Source organism: Erythrolamprus reginae, chromosome 3 (genome assembly GCF_031021105.1).
Source record: "Erythrolamprus reginae isolate rEryReg1 chromosome 3, rEryReg1.hap1, whole genome shotgun sequence".
NCBI lineage: Eukaryota > Metazoa > Chordata > Lepidosauria > Squamata > Dipsadidae > Erythrolamprus > Erythrolamprus reginae.
In genome coordinates, this window is record NC_091952.1 from 154,198,996 (window position 1) to 154,216,572 (window position 17,577).

Sequence of the window (17,577 nt, forward strand, 5' to 3'; positions counted from 1 at the left end):
AGCCCACCCCTGCATGTCACCCCATGGGATTGGCCACCACACTGATTCTGGAGGAAGAGGCATGCTGTGGACCCCATTGGTCAAGGTATTCTGGCTAGTAGGTTCCAAGAAAAGACATTATTCTGCCCTGGAAGAATATTATGCCCCTCAAGGTGAGATCTATCCTTACCTTTCTGACCTTAAAATCTGACTCTGCCATTAGGCCTGGAGGCTTAATGAGGGGTTGCCACCCTGTTGTATAATGGCCCCTATACTAGCTAATTTTCTGATAATTCTACTGTTGTATTTATTGTTTTGTTTTATAATGTCATTTTTATTATGTTGTCAATTGCCCAGGGTCACGTAAGAGGCTGAATCACATATTTAAAACTATTACATGAATTATGCTTGCATATGATTTCTGCCTATTAACCATGAAAAAATAAAATGTCAAAAAATAAATTCTATCACCGCTTTCTGCAAGAAATATGGAAGAACTTGTAGAAAGTATGGAAGAAATTGCAGAAAATGTATTGGGGTAAATTTCTTATTCCCAATACGCATATTCTTGATTTTTTTTTCACATTCCTGAGACACAATGGTTGATAGAATGATTACATTTTAGTAGCTGTAGTTGTCTACAACTAAAAGTATTCATTCAGCAGCTAGTTTCAAAGTTGTAAAGCCATTGAATAAATGATGGTTATGACTGCTCCTTGGAGTTCTGGCCATTTTCTGCAGTCATGTATTGTGATCTGGGTGCTTGGCAATCCATTCGTAGTTCTGATCGCTATTCACAATTTTTTCGTATTGGTTTTGTCAGAAAGTCAATGGGAAGTTAGCAGGGAAGGTCACAAGTCTCTGTGGTAAGTCATTATCACTTCCTCCAGCCCCTCTGCATAACCCTAAGTCAGTGATGGCAAATCTTTTTTTCCTCAGGTGCCAAAAGAGCATGGGCGTGTGCCATCGTGTATGTGTAAGTGCCCACACCCATAATTCAATGCATGGGAAGGGCAAAAACAGCTTCCCCTGCGCACTGGAGGCCAGAAATGGCCTGTTTCCCAACTTCTGGTGGACCCAGTAGGCTTGTGTTTTGCCCTTCCATGCTCCAAAGGCTTCCCTGGAGCTGGGGGAGCGTAAAAATGCCCTCCCCCATCTCCTTGGAGGCTTTCTGGAAGCCAAAACCATAATTTTAGAGGCTCTGTGCAAGTCAAAAATCAGCTGACCAGCACACACATGCATGTTGCAGCTGAGCTAGGGCAACAGCTCACGTGGCAGCAGATATGGCTCTGCGTTCCACTTGTGGCACCCGTGCCATAGGTTCGCCATCACTGCTTTAAGCTGTCATGCACCGTCCCTAACTCTCTCTTACCCAATAGCAGCCACCTGCTGCCCTGAGATTTGCAATCTCCTATTTCCCCACTGAATTGGATTTTGGGAAGCCAGTAAGAACCTGATTCACTTTGACAATTTACAACTGTACCGCTTAACGATGAAAATTCCAGTCCCAATTATCGTAAGTTGAGGTTTAACTATATTTGATTGAAATATCAGATAGGATGGTACTGTCTTATTATGTTAAATGTAAATTGAAAAATACAAAGTAAATCCTGATAAGGCAAAACTGAGGTCAGATCCTAAATGGTTACCTATCCTGTTCTCAGATTATTCTATGCCATTTTAGCACTTAACACACAGTCCATCTGTTTCAATGCTGACTTTTTAACTCAATCATTGGTATCAACAAACGTGGGAGGGACTTTGAGTTGCTATGGTGAGGAGATGGGGAATTAAGTACAGAATCTGTTTGGAACACAACACATTTTTCAGAACATGATCCAAAAGTACTATGAATATATTTTAATCTATTTTAATATTATTCTCTATTAAATTCCAGAACAAATTATTGTAGTCGGAATCTGAGAGGAAAACAGTTCTGTTCTGAAAGAACTTTGCATTTTTAATTAGGTTTATCTTAATACAAAACAATGTCCCCGGATCTTCCTTTAACCATAGATAGAAAGGTGAGGAATATGCAGTTTTCAGGTTCTTGGCATACTGAATGCCAAGACATCACAGGAAAACAGGAGAGGTATTATGGTGACCAGTGGAAAATTGCTTCCATGTAAAAGTCCCCCATGGAGTCAAGCTCACTTTTGTTTGGCCAAAAGTTTTTTTGCTACTCTCAGATAGATAGATGAATAGATTGTTTAAATAGAAATATAGAGAGACGGGTTTGCGATGGAAGCGTTAACCGCATGGTAAACTGCCTGCCGGGTGCAAAGGTTGTGGACATCACAAGGCTTCTAGACAGGCTGATAGATAGTGCTGGGGTGGAGTCAACTGTTGTGGTACATGTCGGTACCAATGACATTGGGAAAGCTAAATGGAAGGTCCTGGAAGCCAAATTTAGGTTGTTAGGTAGAAGATTAAAGTCCAGGACCCCCAAGGTTGCATTCTCAGAAATGCTACCTGTTCCAGACGCAGGGCCAGTTAGACAGGCAGAGCTCAGGAGCTTCAATGCATCGGTGAGGCAGTGGTGTAGAGAGGAAGGGTTTAGATTCATTAGGAACTGGGAAACATTTTGGGACAAGCCACACCTGTACAAAAGGGTCTTGAACCATAATGGAACAAGACTGCTGGCAATTAATATTAAAAAGGTTTCAGAGCAGCTTTTAAACTAATCCATAGGGGCAAGTCGACAGGAGCTGGGCAGCCAAATATGGAGGGTGGAAGTTATGCACACATTGGTGAGTCAGCAGGAAAATCAAATTGTAATAGTCAAGCAGAAGGACATGATAGGCCATCTACAAATTCTACAGTCAAATTCTACAGTTAAAATTTACAAAGTTGAAAGTGCACCAGAAAATTACATATAAATGTTTGTACATGAATGCTAGAAGTCTTCAAGCAAAAATAGGGGAATTGGAATGCTTGGCGAAGAAAATAATATTGATATTATTGACATAACAGAAACCTGGTGGACAGATGAAAACCAATGGGACACAATGTTTCCAGGTTACAAACTGTATAGGATGACAGGAGAGGGAGAAATGGTGATGGTGTGGCCTTGTACATAAATGAGGAGTTAGAATCTCATGAACTTGAAATTCAAGAAAATTCAAACTCACCCACAGAAACATTGTGGATAAAAATCCCAGGACAAGAAACTAATCTGACGTTAAGGATCTGCTATCGCCCTCCCAACCAAACTCCAGAGGCAGATTGCTATTTGGAGATGAATTTAAGGAGGCCTCAAAAAGAAATAGGGTAGTTATAATGGAGGACTTCAACTATCCCCGAATAGATTGGGTAAATTCTGGTTCTACACATGAAAGAGAGACAAGGTTCCTCAACCTGTTAGCTGATTATTCCCTTGAGCAGATGGTCATGGAACCAACCAGGGGAAAGGGGATCCTGAACTTGGTTCTAACTAATGCACAGGATTTGGTTCATGATGTCTTTGTAACCGAGCCCATAGGAACCAGCGATCACAACACAATAACCTTCAATTTAACCATGGATAGCAAATTGTCAATGAAAACAAACACAGAGACCTTAAACTTTTACAGAAGGAATTTTGCCAAAATGAGGAAAATAGTAAAAAAGAAACTAAAAGGAACAGTAAAAAAAGTCAAATCCCTCCAAAATGCTTGGAAACTGTTTAAAAATACGTTACAACAGGCTCAAATAAAATGTATTCCTAAAGGAAGAAAGAGGACTGGAAAGTCCAAGAGGATACCAGTATGGTTTACGAATGAGGTAAAGGAAGTTAGTGGAAAGAAGAAAAACTCATTTAAGAAATGGAAAGCGCTTCCTACCTATGAGAACAGGAAGGATCACAAATTCTGGCAGACCAAATGCAAGGCAATAGTCAGGAAAGCCAAGAGACGCCTTGGTCTCTTCAACTTTGAAAGATGGCATTTAAGGGGTGACTTGATTGAAGTATATAAAATCATGCATGGGATAGAAAAGGTGGATAGAGAAAAATTCTTTTCTGTACCACACAATACTAGGAAAAGGGGGCACTCCCTAAAGCTCATAGGTAAGAAAGCGAGGACAAATAAAGGGAAATATTTCTTCACCCAGAGGATCATTGGTTTATGGAATTCACTTCCAGAAGAGGTTGTGACAGCTGTCAGCCTTGATAGCTTCAAGGCAGGATTAGACAGATTCAGGGAAGCAAAGTGTATTGGTGGTTATTGAAACAGATGTCCATGTGCCATCTCTATGTTGGTTGAGACAGGCAGGATTCCCTTGAGTACCATTTGTTGGGGGTCACGGGAAAGGGAGGGGGTTTCCTTCTCTTTCTGCTCAAGATCCCCATGTATAATTGGACTCGATGGGCTTTGGCCTGATTCAACATGGCTCTTCTTATGTTGTTATGTTCTTAGAAATGACAAGAGTACCCAGTAATAGTAATGCAGAGGTTTTAATGTTATAAAATAAGTTATTACACAACATGCTAAGCCAGTGATGGCGAACCTATGGCACCGGTGCCACAGGTGGCACGTGGAGCCATATCTGCTGGCACACGAAGCATTGCCCTAGTTCAGCTCCAACATGCATGTGTGTGTTGGCCAGCTGATTTTTGGATCGCACAGAAGCTCTGGTTGGGCGTTTTTGGCTTCCAGGGAGGATGGGGGAGGACGAGGGCGTCTTTATCTTCCCCCGGCTCCAGGGAAGCCTTTGGAGCCTGGGAAGGGTGAAACACGAGCCTACTGGGCCCACCAGAAGTTGGGAAACAAACCGTTTCTGGCTTCCAGAGGGCCTCGGGGGGGTGGGGGAATTGTTTTCATTCTCCGCCGGCATTGAATTATAGCTTTGGGCACTCATGCATGCGTGATAGCAAGAGAACCTTCGGCACCCAAGGGAAAAAAAGGTTTGCCATCACTGTGCTAAGCCATAACCATGGATTATTAAATAGAGTGCCGAATAGCTTGCACTCTTGCCGATTTGTGGTTTCAATTTTTTAAAAATAATTAATTAATTAATGTTGAAGAATTAAAAGTTTTAAAAATTCAGAATTCAGAACACTTAGCTAAGTCAGGTTTAAAACACTAAGTAGTCACAGTGATGGGAAGTTTGGTAGAACGAAGAGAAAGCAGCAAGTTCCCAAACTGTTTCCCCCCCCCCCCAAGGACATAGTGAAAAAAATGTGAACATTCAAAGGAGAGTACAGTAGAAGTAGTTCTTCTTTAAGAATGGGACTTGGAAATTCAGTCATTAAATGAAGCTGTTATTTATTGAAACCTACCCCATGCTTGTCATCTCACTTCAGCTTTTCAATGCTTTCAAGATCATAAATGAGAGGAGTGGTCATAAAATTGCATTTTCATCAATCTCTTTCATCACTCTCTTAACTGCAAACAGACACTAAATGATCCAGTCATTAAATAAAGGCTTCCTATATGGCAATCATGGTGACTAGGAGTAAATGCACAACCTTTACAGTTTATTATTTCAGTCTCTCTAGATTTTCCCATAGACTAATAAGAACCCATGAAATCAAAGAGAATTACTCCATGCATAGCTACTTCCGGTGACCGTCATGGAGAGCTAGACATCCCTGCTAGTGGAGTGGCATTTAGAACAGAGAATAGCAGATGGATGCTGGATCCTCTAATGAAATCACTCCAGAGGAAGGAGAGATTGTGACATAGTCCATGTGCATTCCAGAGAGCCATTTATCATGACTAGCTCACAGAAACCAAGATTTTGCATTGGCTTGTAAGTCGAATGACTGGGAAATTATTATAAGCTTACAATCATAATGTAGCTTTTTTTAAGAACATAAAGTTTGACTGAGCCTCGTTTCTCTTTGGAATTTATTTTTTATGATTTGGAAATGTTAAAACTCTTTGGAGCAACAAGGTTTTTATTCATTAGATGAGTTTCTTCTCCTTTTTTAAAGGATAATTTATTAATTACTTAAGAAATTTAAAGTTTAAAAATACAAAGATAAAAAACTAGTATAATCTCAGAAAAATGTAAAAAATAAAAGAGAAAAAGAGAAGAAAAAAGAAATAAAATAATAACTTCCCTCTTCATTAAGACATATACAAACAATTTCAGCAACTTACTATCTTCTCTAAGAATTCAACAAATGATCTTTTCATTCCATATCTCAGCTCTTTCCAATAAATGAATTGTAAAGTCATTTAGTTTTAATCAGCAAAAGTTCACTGTTGTACCTAAAACATACATATTTTAACCTTAACCAAAAGAACAGCTTCATATTCCTTTATTTTAGCATAGTAACTATTTCTCTAAAAATACAACAAAAACTCTTCTTTAATATCTTATTAGCTTTAAAGCCTCATCATTCAGACGTAAAAAATAATTAAGAACTACCAACAACAACATATTAAGAATTTTGAATCCCAAAATAGCTTCAACAATGAAGGGGCCAGGACAGCAACTTGTAATATAACAAATAGTTTAATATATATTGCAATTGTTCATTAATGTCAATTTAGGAGTTAGATGAATAAAGTATTTTATGCACATAAACAATAGCAATAGCATTTAGACTTATATACTGATTCACAGTGCTTTACAGCCCTTTCTAAGTGGTTTACAGAATCAGCATATGGCCCCCAATAATCTGGGTCCTGATTTTACTCACTTTGGAAGGATGGAAGTCTGAGTCAACCTTGAGCCGGTGGGTGAGATTTGAACTGTTGAACTACAGCTAGCAGTTAGCTGAAGTAGCCTGTAGTGCTGCACTCTAACCACTGCAGCACCCTGGCTCTAAAAAGTTAACCTTTTAGAAAACATAGTTAATACTGGTATAAACTTATTGTTTTTTAATTTATTTATTAATTTATTTAAACATTAGACTATCTCTAGTCAAAATTGAATTCAAATAATATAATGTACAATAAATAAATTATAGTAAGGACAAAATGATGCAGTAAAAATGTATTTCATTATTTTAATTGGATCATGCCAGACATCTGCTCTATATCTTTTATTTCTAAAAAGATGCTTAAAAAAAATCTATTATAGAACCACAAGTAAAGCTGGTCTACAGAGCCAACAAGACTGGTTCCTCTATTCTTCACATAAGACCAAATCTCTGTCAGTCATTTTTACTTTTACTCAAACCAGAACACAATGGATGGTTAAATGAGTGGTATTCATAGCTAAACTCACTCCAAAATAGATAGGGAAGGAAGGAAGGAAGGAAGGAAGGAAGGAAGGTTATGGCACACAGAGCTTTAGATGCCAATGCTATATATTTTTGAACAGTGGCAGTCACGGAACATACAGATAAATAACCTAAAGGTGTTGCCCAAAGAGGGGCAAGCCTTTGGAGACAAGTCCTTGAAAGATATCCAAAAGTCATATTGATATTTAAAACTCAGGGATTTTGGTATGAACTGCTCTTGTGGTTATAGGAAGCATAGTATGAGCTCAGGTGAATCTTGTGAAATTTTTCTTTTGCTTATTAACTGTCTTACAAAATAGGACTCTGTGCTGGACAAATGTTACCACAGCAGCTAGGAAAGTTCTGCAAAAGACCAATTCAAAGTAAACACATTATTTACAACAACTGGGCATGGTCATTTCAATTGAAACTTATTTGTGAAGTTGAGAAATGATTTCTACATTTAAGCTTTGCAGTCAGCCCTACAGCTGCTGATAAAATGTTGAATGCCTTTGGAACACCTGGTATAAATTTGTAACAATTGTTTGATAAATACTCTTCCTGAATAATGCATCAATTCATATTGTTGCTGAAACAACAACAATAAAGGAAGTGAATTCTTATGACATAAAACCAGTTCATTCACCAAGTTCTACTCAGTGCATTCTTACTGCAGAAAGGTCTCCTCCTAACTTAGAATCTTATAAAAACACTACCTGTCAAGCATCATGGCACAAAAAATGTCAAAGTGGCCTTGATTAAGAATGATCCTGTCAGAAAATTGGATATTATAAATGAAGAGTCCGGAGACAAGGCTTAAATAAGACGGTTCCTTTATTCAGCTCTACAAGACAATTGACTATCAGCGGGAACACGTCTGGCTTTACCTGGAGAGCAGCCGCTCTTTTATACTTTTGCGGCTCCCGCCAAAAGACAGCGTTTTTTCATGGAACCAACTATTTACATAGGATTCAACACCCCTCCCTCCTTAGTCAAGAATACATCAATCAAGTAAGCCATGTGACGAAATCCTCCAATCTGCTCGGTCTACGCAGGGTTCTCTCCGACCTGCGCAGATCATTTGAGTCCTCGCTTCCAACGGTGGAGATCGGTTTGCCTGTACCTCCCCAGTGCGGCTGGGGCCGAGTTTGGGCTCCGGCCCGCTGAGTCGAGTGGGCAGGCACAACACCGGCCTCTGAGGACGAAGATGGCTCGGTGTCGCTGGAGGACCTTTCCTGGCTCGGTAAGTCTATTTGAATGTCCATTAAAGCGGGTTGCGTGTTAAAGTCTATTAGAGGGGAAGAGTCTGTATTAGCGGTTTGCGCAGGGGAGGTTTCAATGTGCCTTCGTAAATGGTCAATGTGCCGCTTCCACATTCGACCATCTTCCAATTTTACAATATATGTTTTAGGAGCAGTTTGTTGTACAATTGTTCCCTTCATCCAATTCAAACCCCCATCAAAATTCTTTGCAAAAATACTTTGACCCAAGTACAATTGTCTTTCAGGATTTACATACATAGAATTATGAGTACAATACCTTGGGTGTAATCTATCCAGTGGGGATCTAAGTTTCCTTCCCATTAGTATTTCAGCAGGACTTATGTGTGTGTGGGAATTTGGTGTAATATGTTGTGTTAACAAAAATTGGTCCAGATGCTGTTGTACATCTCCAGGGCCTGACCTGCGCAATGCTTCTTTTGCAACCCGAACGTACCGTTCTGCCAACCCGTTAGCCCAGGGCGAGTATGGCGAGATGAGAGCATGTCCGATCCCCAAGTTATCTAAAAACAATTCAAATTGCCTGGCTGTCAATTGGGGCCCATTGTCTGACACTAAGATGTCATGACAACCATGGGTGGCAAACAAATGGCGCAGAACCTTAATTGTAGCACTAGTGGTTATATTATTCATTGCAATGATTTCAACCCACTTGGAAAATGCATCTACCACTATTAAGAAATATTGTGACCCCACTGGCCCTGCAAAATCAATATGGACCCTGGACCAAGGCCCTGCAGGTTGCTCCCACTCAGCTGGAGTTGTTTTGGGAGGATTTGGCCCAAATCCTCCCAAATTTGACTCTTGGCATGGATCACACTTGGCTACCCACTTTTCAATATCAGTATCCAGACCTGGCCACCATAAGTGCCCCCTAGCTAGACCCTTCATCCTGACAATACCAGGGTGGCCCACATGTAGCATGGTGAGTACTTTGGTCTTTAGACTTTCAGGAATGATTACTCTATCACCCCACAACAGGCAACCTTTAACATATGACAATTCCAATCTTTTGGTTTTAAAATCACTTAAGTTTGTTTCTACAGAGTCATTTTGCCACCCCTTGAGGACACAGTTTACCACCTTTTTCAAAATTGGGTCTTGCTGCGTGTGCACAGCCACCTCCCTTGCTGTTGTTAGTGGATTATCTTCGAGTTCTATCATTAAAACATCAGCAGATGGGGCAGGGTCCTCTACTAACTCTGCCATTGGGCACCTACTAAGACCATCTGCATGGTTGATGGTTTTACCCCCTTTGTGAATGAGCTCGTACTGGTACCCTGAGAGAAACAAGGCCCACCTAATTAGTCTTGGAGACATAAATGGGGGAGTTGGTTTGTTAGGGGCTAGGAGGCCTAGTAAAGGCTTGTGGTCGGTAACCAATTCAAAACTCCTGCCAAAAAGATAGTTATGAAACTTCTTCACCCCAGCCACTAACGCTAGAGCCTCCTTATCTAGTTGGCTGTAATTTCTCTCAGTATTGGTCATTGTTCTGGAAAAGAAAGCAATTGGGGCCTCTGTATTATTCGGCAAAACATGTGCCAAGACCCCTCCCACGCCATATGGGGACGCATCGCACGTAAGCCTGACGGGTAGCAAAGTGCTATACTGGACTACTACACTTGTGGAAGTTAACAACTGTTTTATTTGTAAAAAGGCTTCATGCTCAGTTCTCCCCCATGTCCAAAGGGTTCCTTTCTGAAGCAGCCGGTGTAGAGGCTCTGCTGCTGTTGCCTTCTGTTTTAAGAAAACAGAGTAAAAGTTTAGAAGGCCTAAAAATGCCTGCAATTCTGTTTTTTTCTGTGGCTCTGGGGCTTCCCTGATGGCTTTTAATTTTTCAGTAGTGGGGTGGATGCCTTCCCCATCGATTCTATATCCTAAGAATTCCACACTGCTGGTTCCCCACACACATTTGTCAGGTTTGATCCTTAGCCCCTTATCTTGTAGTCTATGTAATACTTCTCTTATTCTTTTGTTGAGTTGAGATTGGTTTTCTCCTGAAATTAAAATGTCATCAAAATAGGGAATGGTCCCTTTAATTCCTGACAACAAACGTTCCATTTTGCTTTGAAAAATCCCGGGGGCTATGCTTACCCCAAATTGTAATCTGGTACATTTAAACGCACCCCTGTGGGTGACAATTGTTTGTGCGAGTGCTGTCGGTTCATCGACAGGGAGTTGCTGGTAAGCTTGGGCTAAATTGATTTTTGCGAACACTTTCCCTTCCCCCAGGGAGTGAAGGAGCTGTTGTACCACTGGAATGGGGTAAGGGTGATGTTGGAGGGCTTTGTTGAGCGTTGACTTATAGTCAGCGCAAACCCTCAAAGGGCCATCCGGTTTAAGAGGCGTGACTATGGGTGTTTCCCAAGGCCCCTGCTCTACAGGAATTAAAATGCCCTGGCTTATGAGCTTATCTAGCTGTAGGTCAAGCTTGGGAAGGAGCGGGAGGGGTACCCTGCGTGGTTTGAGCTGGACAGGAGGAACCTTGGGGTCAATAGAAAAGGAGATAGGGGGCCCTTTATACGATCCCAAGGTGGGGCTAAACACCTCTGGGAATTCCTGTAAGAAATTTGGAATGCTATCAGAGTTAACAGTACAAATACCAGAAATTTCAATTCCCAATGGTTCCATCCAAGCCAAACCCAGGAGAGAGTGTCTAGCCCCTGCAACAACAACCATAGGAAGGGTACATTTAACAGTTTTAAACATAATAGGTACATTCACTTGGCCTAGAACAGGTATTATCCCCCCTTGAAAATCTCTAATTACTAATGAAGTTTGTAAAAGGTCAGACTTTGAGAGGCTAGGCATGTACATTATAAGCTTTTCCCATGGCATAATGGTGTATTTAGACCCCGTGTCAAGTTCCATAGTGCATGGCTTGTTGTTTAGGAGCAGTGAGATTACAATCTTGCCCCCATTTTTTGTTGCCGTGCTATTTACAGAAAATTGATTGTTACCTCTTGAGTAGTCGCGGTTAGCGGTTGAGTAGTTCTTGCGGCCGGAAAACCGAGGAAACCGGTTTTCGCGCGGTTGAGGTGTTTGGGTCTGGAACCGAGGAGGACGAGGTGTGGAAAAAGATTCCTCAGGCAAGGGTGCTCTGCAGGCTTCGGCGATATGGCTGTGTTGGTTGCAGCGGCGGCAAATGGCGTCCCGGAAAGGGCAGCGTTGGCGCGGATGGTTTCCTCGGCAGCCGGAGCAGGGGGCGACGGGGCGAGGGTATCTGGGTTGTCTCGGCTGGTCCTGTTGCAGCAGAAAACAGCTGTCCTCGTTGAGGGCAGGTGGGCTGAGGTCGTCTGGGGCCTCTGCGCGGGAAACCGTGGAGTCGATCTTGGTGACGACTTCCCGCTTGTCGTGCTCCTTCAGCTCTTTGGCAGCAGCGTCGGCGACCTCTGCGGTTTGTGCCAGCTTGATTACTGCCTGGAGATACGGCTCGTCTTCGGTGAGGAGCTTGTTTCGGACCATGGCATTTCTCATGCCGAAGATTAGGGCATCAGTGAGGCGAGCTTCCGGGCTATCAAACTTACATTTTGAAAGCACCGTTCGAAGACGCGTAGCGAACTGGTTAATGGATTCGTATTCGAGCTGGGCCATTCTTGAAAACTGGTGCCGGAAAACGACGGCTGGTTTCGTAGGCTTGAAATGGCTCGCGAGCTTGGTTTGCAGGACGTCCCAAGCGACGGATTTGGCTGGAAGCGGATCGGTGAGAGTCTGGGCGAGATCGAATATCTCTGGGCCGCAGTAATTCAGGAAAATTGCCCGCTTCCGTTCGGCGTCGGCGTCCCTTATTCCGGCAGCTTCGAGGAAGATCTCGAACTTGGCCATGTAGGCGTCCCAGGAGGATTTCTCCGGATCGAAGAACTCAGGAGCCCGGCCGATTTGAAGGTTGTTCATCTTGCACGCGTGGTTCTTCCGTCCGTTGTCGCCAGTGAAGAGTCTGGAGACAAGGCTTAAATAAGACGGTTCCTTTATTCAGCTCTACAAGACAAGTGACTATCAGCGGGAACACGTCTGGCTTTACCTGGAGAGCAGCCGCTCTTTTATACTTTTGCGGCTCCCGCCAAAAGAGAGCAGTCAGCGTCTGAGCCAATCAGGCGCGACTTCCGGTTTTTGCACAGACAGCGTTTTTTCATGGAACCAACTATTTACATAGGATTCAACAATAAAGATAATCAGTGTGTATGCTAGTGAAAAAAGAAGCAAGAAAAAAAGTTTGAATTTTAAAAAAGTTTGTTGTACCACATGATTCTTGACAAATGTATTTTTTTCTTTTATGTACACTGAGAGCATATGCACCAAAACAAATTTCTTGTGTGTCCAGTCACACTTGGCCAATAAAGATCATAACTAAACCAGAGTTATTTCTTCTGGGCATTTTTAGACAGAAATTAAGTAAAGAAGACAGATACCTCACTATCCAAATACTAACGGCCGCCAGACTAACATACGCACAACACTGGAAAAAAGAAAACATTCCGACAAATCTAACCCTCATTACTAAAATTATGGAATGTGCCGAACTAACAAAATTAACAATGGAAATTCAAAACAAAAATGATTCAGAGTTCTACAAGTCCTGGGAGAAATGGTTCAGATGGCTATCCAATTCTAAAGACAACAAAGCGAAAAATAATTAAAATCGCTTAATATAAACCAAAATAAAGATACACATAATAAAAAATCAGACCAAAATCAATATAATCCCTGTCTGAGTTCAATCCACTTGATAATTACTAAAAAACTACTAATATTACAATCTATGATTAAGTTCCACTAACAAAAATAACAAACACAATTAAACTAAGCCGTCACAATGCAAATGCCTGCTTGCTTGCAGGTACTACTTCTCCTTTCTCTCTCTCTCTCTCTTCTCTCTTTCTTCTCTCCTTCTTTCTTCCTTCTTTCCTTTTCTACCCCTTTTCTTTTCCTGTTATTGTTGGATTATCAAATATTACAGCTATAAGATTATTCAAATAAGAATACTGAATACGAAATACTTATATATGGACAAATACTTGGAATGTGTAAACAATAATATATATAAGCTGTGATATAACAACACTGTTTACCCCATTCCCCTCCCATCTCTCTTTTTTGTACTCCCATCACCCTTCTGCCGTTTTACCTCCTTTTATATAAACCAATAAAGTATTTTTTTTTAAAAAAAGAATTCTATTCTATTCTATTCTATTCTATTCTATAACTGTTTACAACTCCGCCCCAACCACTTCCAACTGCACCCAGGCACCCTTGATACTATACAGTTCCAATCATTGAACCTGATGGTCGTAGAACATTTGGGGCCACAGAACACATTTATCTAATGCTCTGTCGAACAGACCAAACAGCTCAAATATAAGAGGAAATGAGGCAGAAGAAGAGTCACCAAATTTTTGTACTACTATCTACCTCAATGAAAGCTAGGCCACTATGGCTATGGTCTTAATTTTTAAAGATTTGGTCTGGCTTCTGGATCTGATATGCTATCTAATATTATTTTAGTCTGTGCGTGCTTTTGGTCTAAGCTTGCTTTTAAAAATGTCCTCCAAGGCAATTTCTTTGATTTGGTAGGCTCCTAAGCAGGACAATATGTTTTATAAATACCTTCTGGGCATTTATTGATTGATTGATTTGGCAAGCATACTTAACACTCCTTTCTCCTCCTGTTTTCCCTTCAACAGATTCAAACTCAATACGAACCGCGCCAAACTTGACTGTAAAAAATATGATTTCAACAATCGAGTTATCGAAGCTTAGAACTCACTACCGGACTCAATTGTGTCAAATCCTAACCCCCAACACTTCTCCCTTAGACTCTCCACGATTGACCTCTCCAGGTTCCTAAGAGGCCAGTAAGGGGCGTACATAAGTGCACTGGTGTGCCTTTCGTCCCCTGTCCAATTGTCTTTCCTTTCTTTCACCTATCCTATATATTCTCTTCCTTTCATATATCCTCTCCTCTAAGTTCACCTTCACCCTCTTTTATATTATCACATGTCTATTTTCTTCCTATGTATTTATGTATTGGACAAATGAATAAATAAATAAATGAATAAATAAATAAACAACAATCCTGTGAGATGGATTGGGTGGAGAGAGAATGACTGTTCTCAAATCATTCAGCTGGCTTTCATGCTTTAAGGCAGGACTAGAACTCCACTATTTTCCAGTTTCTAGCCTGAAACCTTAGCCACTAGACCATGCTGGCTCTTAGCTTTGGTCTCCGTTCTATAAGGGGTCATTTTGTGACCAATTCACCAAACCTATGCCCCCAAATCCACCATTCTAGATTGATTGCAGATGCTAGGAACCAGGGGTGGGCTACTGCCTTGACGGGGAGGAATGCAGTGGGGTAGCGAAAATGGAGCTCCACCCCAGAGCACCCAATTTGCACTGAAAGGTGTTGAAAGAAAATGCAGGGCATCCTGCATAAGACACACTGTGGTAGTAAAAATTTTGGTAGCCCTTCACTGCTAGGAACATATTAAAGAATTTATTCATCTTTTACATACAGTGACATATCCAATGTCTTATGAGCTAAGCTCCATGAGCCGGGGTGGTGCAGCAGGTAGAGTGCTGTATTGCAGGCCACCGAAGCTGACTGTAGATCTGTATGTCAGCGGTTCAAATCTCATCACCGGCTCAAGGCTGACTCAGCCTTCCATTCTTCCGAGGTGAGTAAAATGAGGACCCGGACTGTGGGGGCAATAGGCTGGCTCTGTTAAAAAGTGCTATTGCTAACATGTTGTAAGCCGCCCTGAGTCTAAGGAGAAGGGCGGCATAAAAATCGAATGAATGAATGAATGAATGAATGAATGAATAAATAAATGTTCTGAATTGATCCTCAAATAGCAACATGGATGCAGCCAACCATTACTTTACATTATGTAGCTTTTCCAATATTCAATATATGAACTAAGATAAAATAAAAATAAAAAGGAAGGGGGATATCAACCTTTTAAAGAAAATAGACAATTAATTTCATGTTATCTAAAGCAGCCTTTCATTAGATTATATGAAAAGGACAATCCAATTCAATAATATCCAGGCTGCAAAAGAACTAGTATCAATTCTATCATTTTCACTCCACTGCCTATAAAACAAAAGGCGAACAACTAAGAGCTTCATTTAATTCCTCCGTAATGCCCAATCATGTAGAATTTCAGAAGAAGCAAAAGCCTCTGGACTAAATAAGCTGTGTAGGAGATACTTGAGTTGACAAGCATTCAGAGGTAAAATATGCTCATGACTAAACGCTGAAAAAACCCCCGGCTTCATCAAAAGTGAATTGATATAATATCATGAAAGGTCCAGTTTGTCCCTGGAGTGGATTTATCCACTAGTTTTAAATAGGATTACTCATAATGCAAATTTTTCTTAGGTAATGTGTTCAGCATTATATCTATCACTTTAGATGTTTGATTTATATTTTATTGCATTAAGTGCAGATATTTCTATCTCCCAATTAAGAAACTAATCAAGGCTACATACAGCAAGTAGAAAAAAATTGGATGATACTTCAGGTAACAGATGAATGTCACAGCACGATCAACTCAATGAAAGTAAGAATTTACTATGACTGATGTATTTATACATTGCTGGAAGAATAAAAAGTAATCTCAGAAAAGAAGGAAGGGCTTTGAGCAAGAAGGGCTTTGACAAAATTTGAAGCTCTTACACAAAATTAAGATCACACACTAAGTAAGATATACCATATGTATGTACAGTATGTATGTATGTATGTATGTATGTACAGTATGCATGCATGTATGTATGTATGTATGTATGTATGTATGTATGTAAACTATAGAAATGGAATAAATTAAAAGATACACAATAAAGATGGTGGAAAACATAAGTAATCACAGTACAATAATGGGAAGAGTTGTGAGAGTGGAATTAAAAATGTGCTCCAAACTATAATTTAAGGGGAATTTGATATAAAATATTTTATACATTGTATAGAAACCGGACAATAACTAACATCGCATTGAAATAATTGTTGAAAATGCTACATGAAATAATATTTCATCACCTATCCTAATCAAATAAAATTCTTAAATTAACTGGAATGTATTTATCAAGATATTTTAAAAATTCTAAAAACTAAAATTTGAATGGAAACCATGGTTATTCTTATCAGCTAAAATTCTAGAAGACATAACAAAAATATCAAAATTTACTAAGAACTATGCTGGCATAGTTTGGGACATACTTTGGAAAAGAGCAAGGTAATATTAGAATGGGAGAACAAAATTGCAATGACAAAATTGATATCTATAATAGCAGTCTAACCACTTTTAAGCAACAAAGGCTCCCATATGTACCACAAAGCATTATAAAGCAGGGAAAATTTAGTCTTTGAAAATAGCTTTTGAATGAGAAAATTATGAAATCTATTAAAAATATCAGATTGAGGGATTTATTTAGACAAGGGAAATATTCTATCATGTTTAAAGAATCTATGTTATGGTAGTGATTGAGGATATAAGCAAAGGGAAGGAGAGAAAGTTTCCCTTCCTTCCTTCCTTCCTTCCTTCCTTCTTTCCTCCCTCCCTTTCTTAAGATTTATATGGCAGCAACTCTGGGACAAAAGACTATAAAGCAATCATAAAAACAATAAAGTGTATGTCTTATTTATGCTTAGTAGTTGTTTCTTTTTGTGTTATTCCACTGTTACTAATATAGACCTTTTTCTTTGTATTTTGTTAAAAAATTAATAATAAAATATTAAATAAATCACTATATTTTATTAAAATATAATAAAATATATCATTAAAACAGAGACCGCACAATTGCCAGCAACCAGTTGACACCTCCCAAGAAACCTGTAGCTTTCAACCAAGTCTACATCTACATTCAAATTGGGTTCTGAAATTCTTTATTCCGGTTTATTTATTTATTCATTTTAATATCATTTAAAAGACTGGTCTGATCCTGATTTAGTAACTTATTTATTTAAAACTTAAATTAAATTAAAATTTAAAACTTAAATTAAACCAGAGTTCTGACAAAGGAACTCAGATTTAATATGAGCCAGCAAGAAAAGTCCACATACAACAGAAAGATACAAAAATAAAAGAGCACTTGCTCAACTTCATTATGGCTAGAAAGGGTTTTTAGATTCAACTACTGAATTATACTTTTGCTACTGCAAGCATGGCT

The 17,577-nt window shown here is 39.9% G+C and overlaps 1 protein-coding gene across 1 annotated transcript in view; it reads right to left on the reverse strand.

Moving 5' to 3' along the window:
• GABBR2 (gamma-aminobutyric acid type B receptor subunit 2) overlaps positions 1–17,577 on the reverse strand; it is a 399,353-nt gene that overhangs the window by 224,074 nt on the left and 157,702 nt on the right. The gene's annotated exons all lie outside the window — the stretch shown is intronic.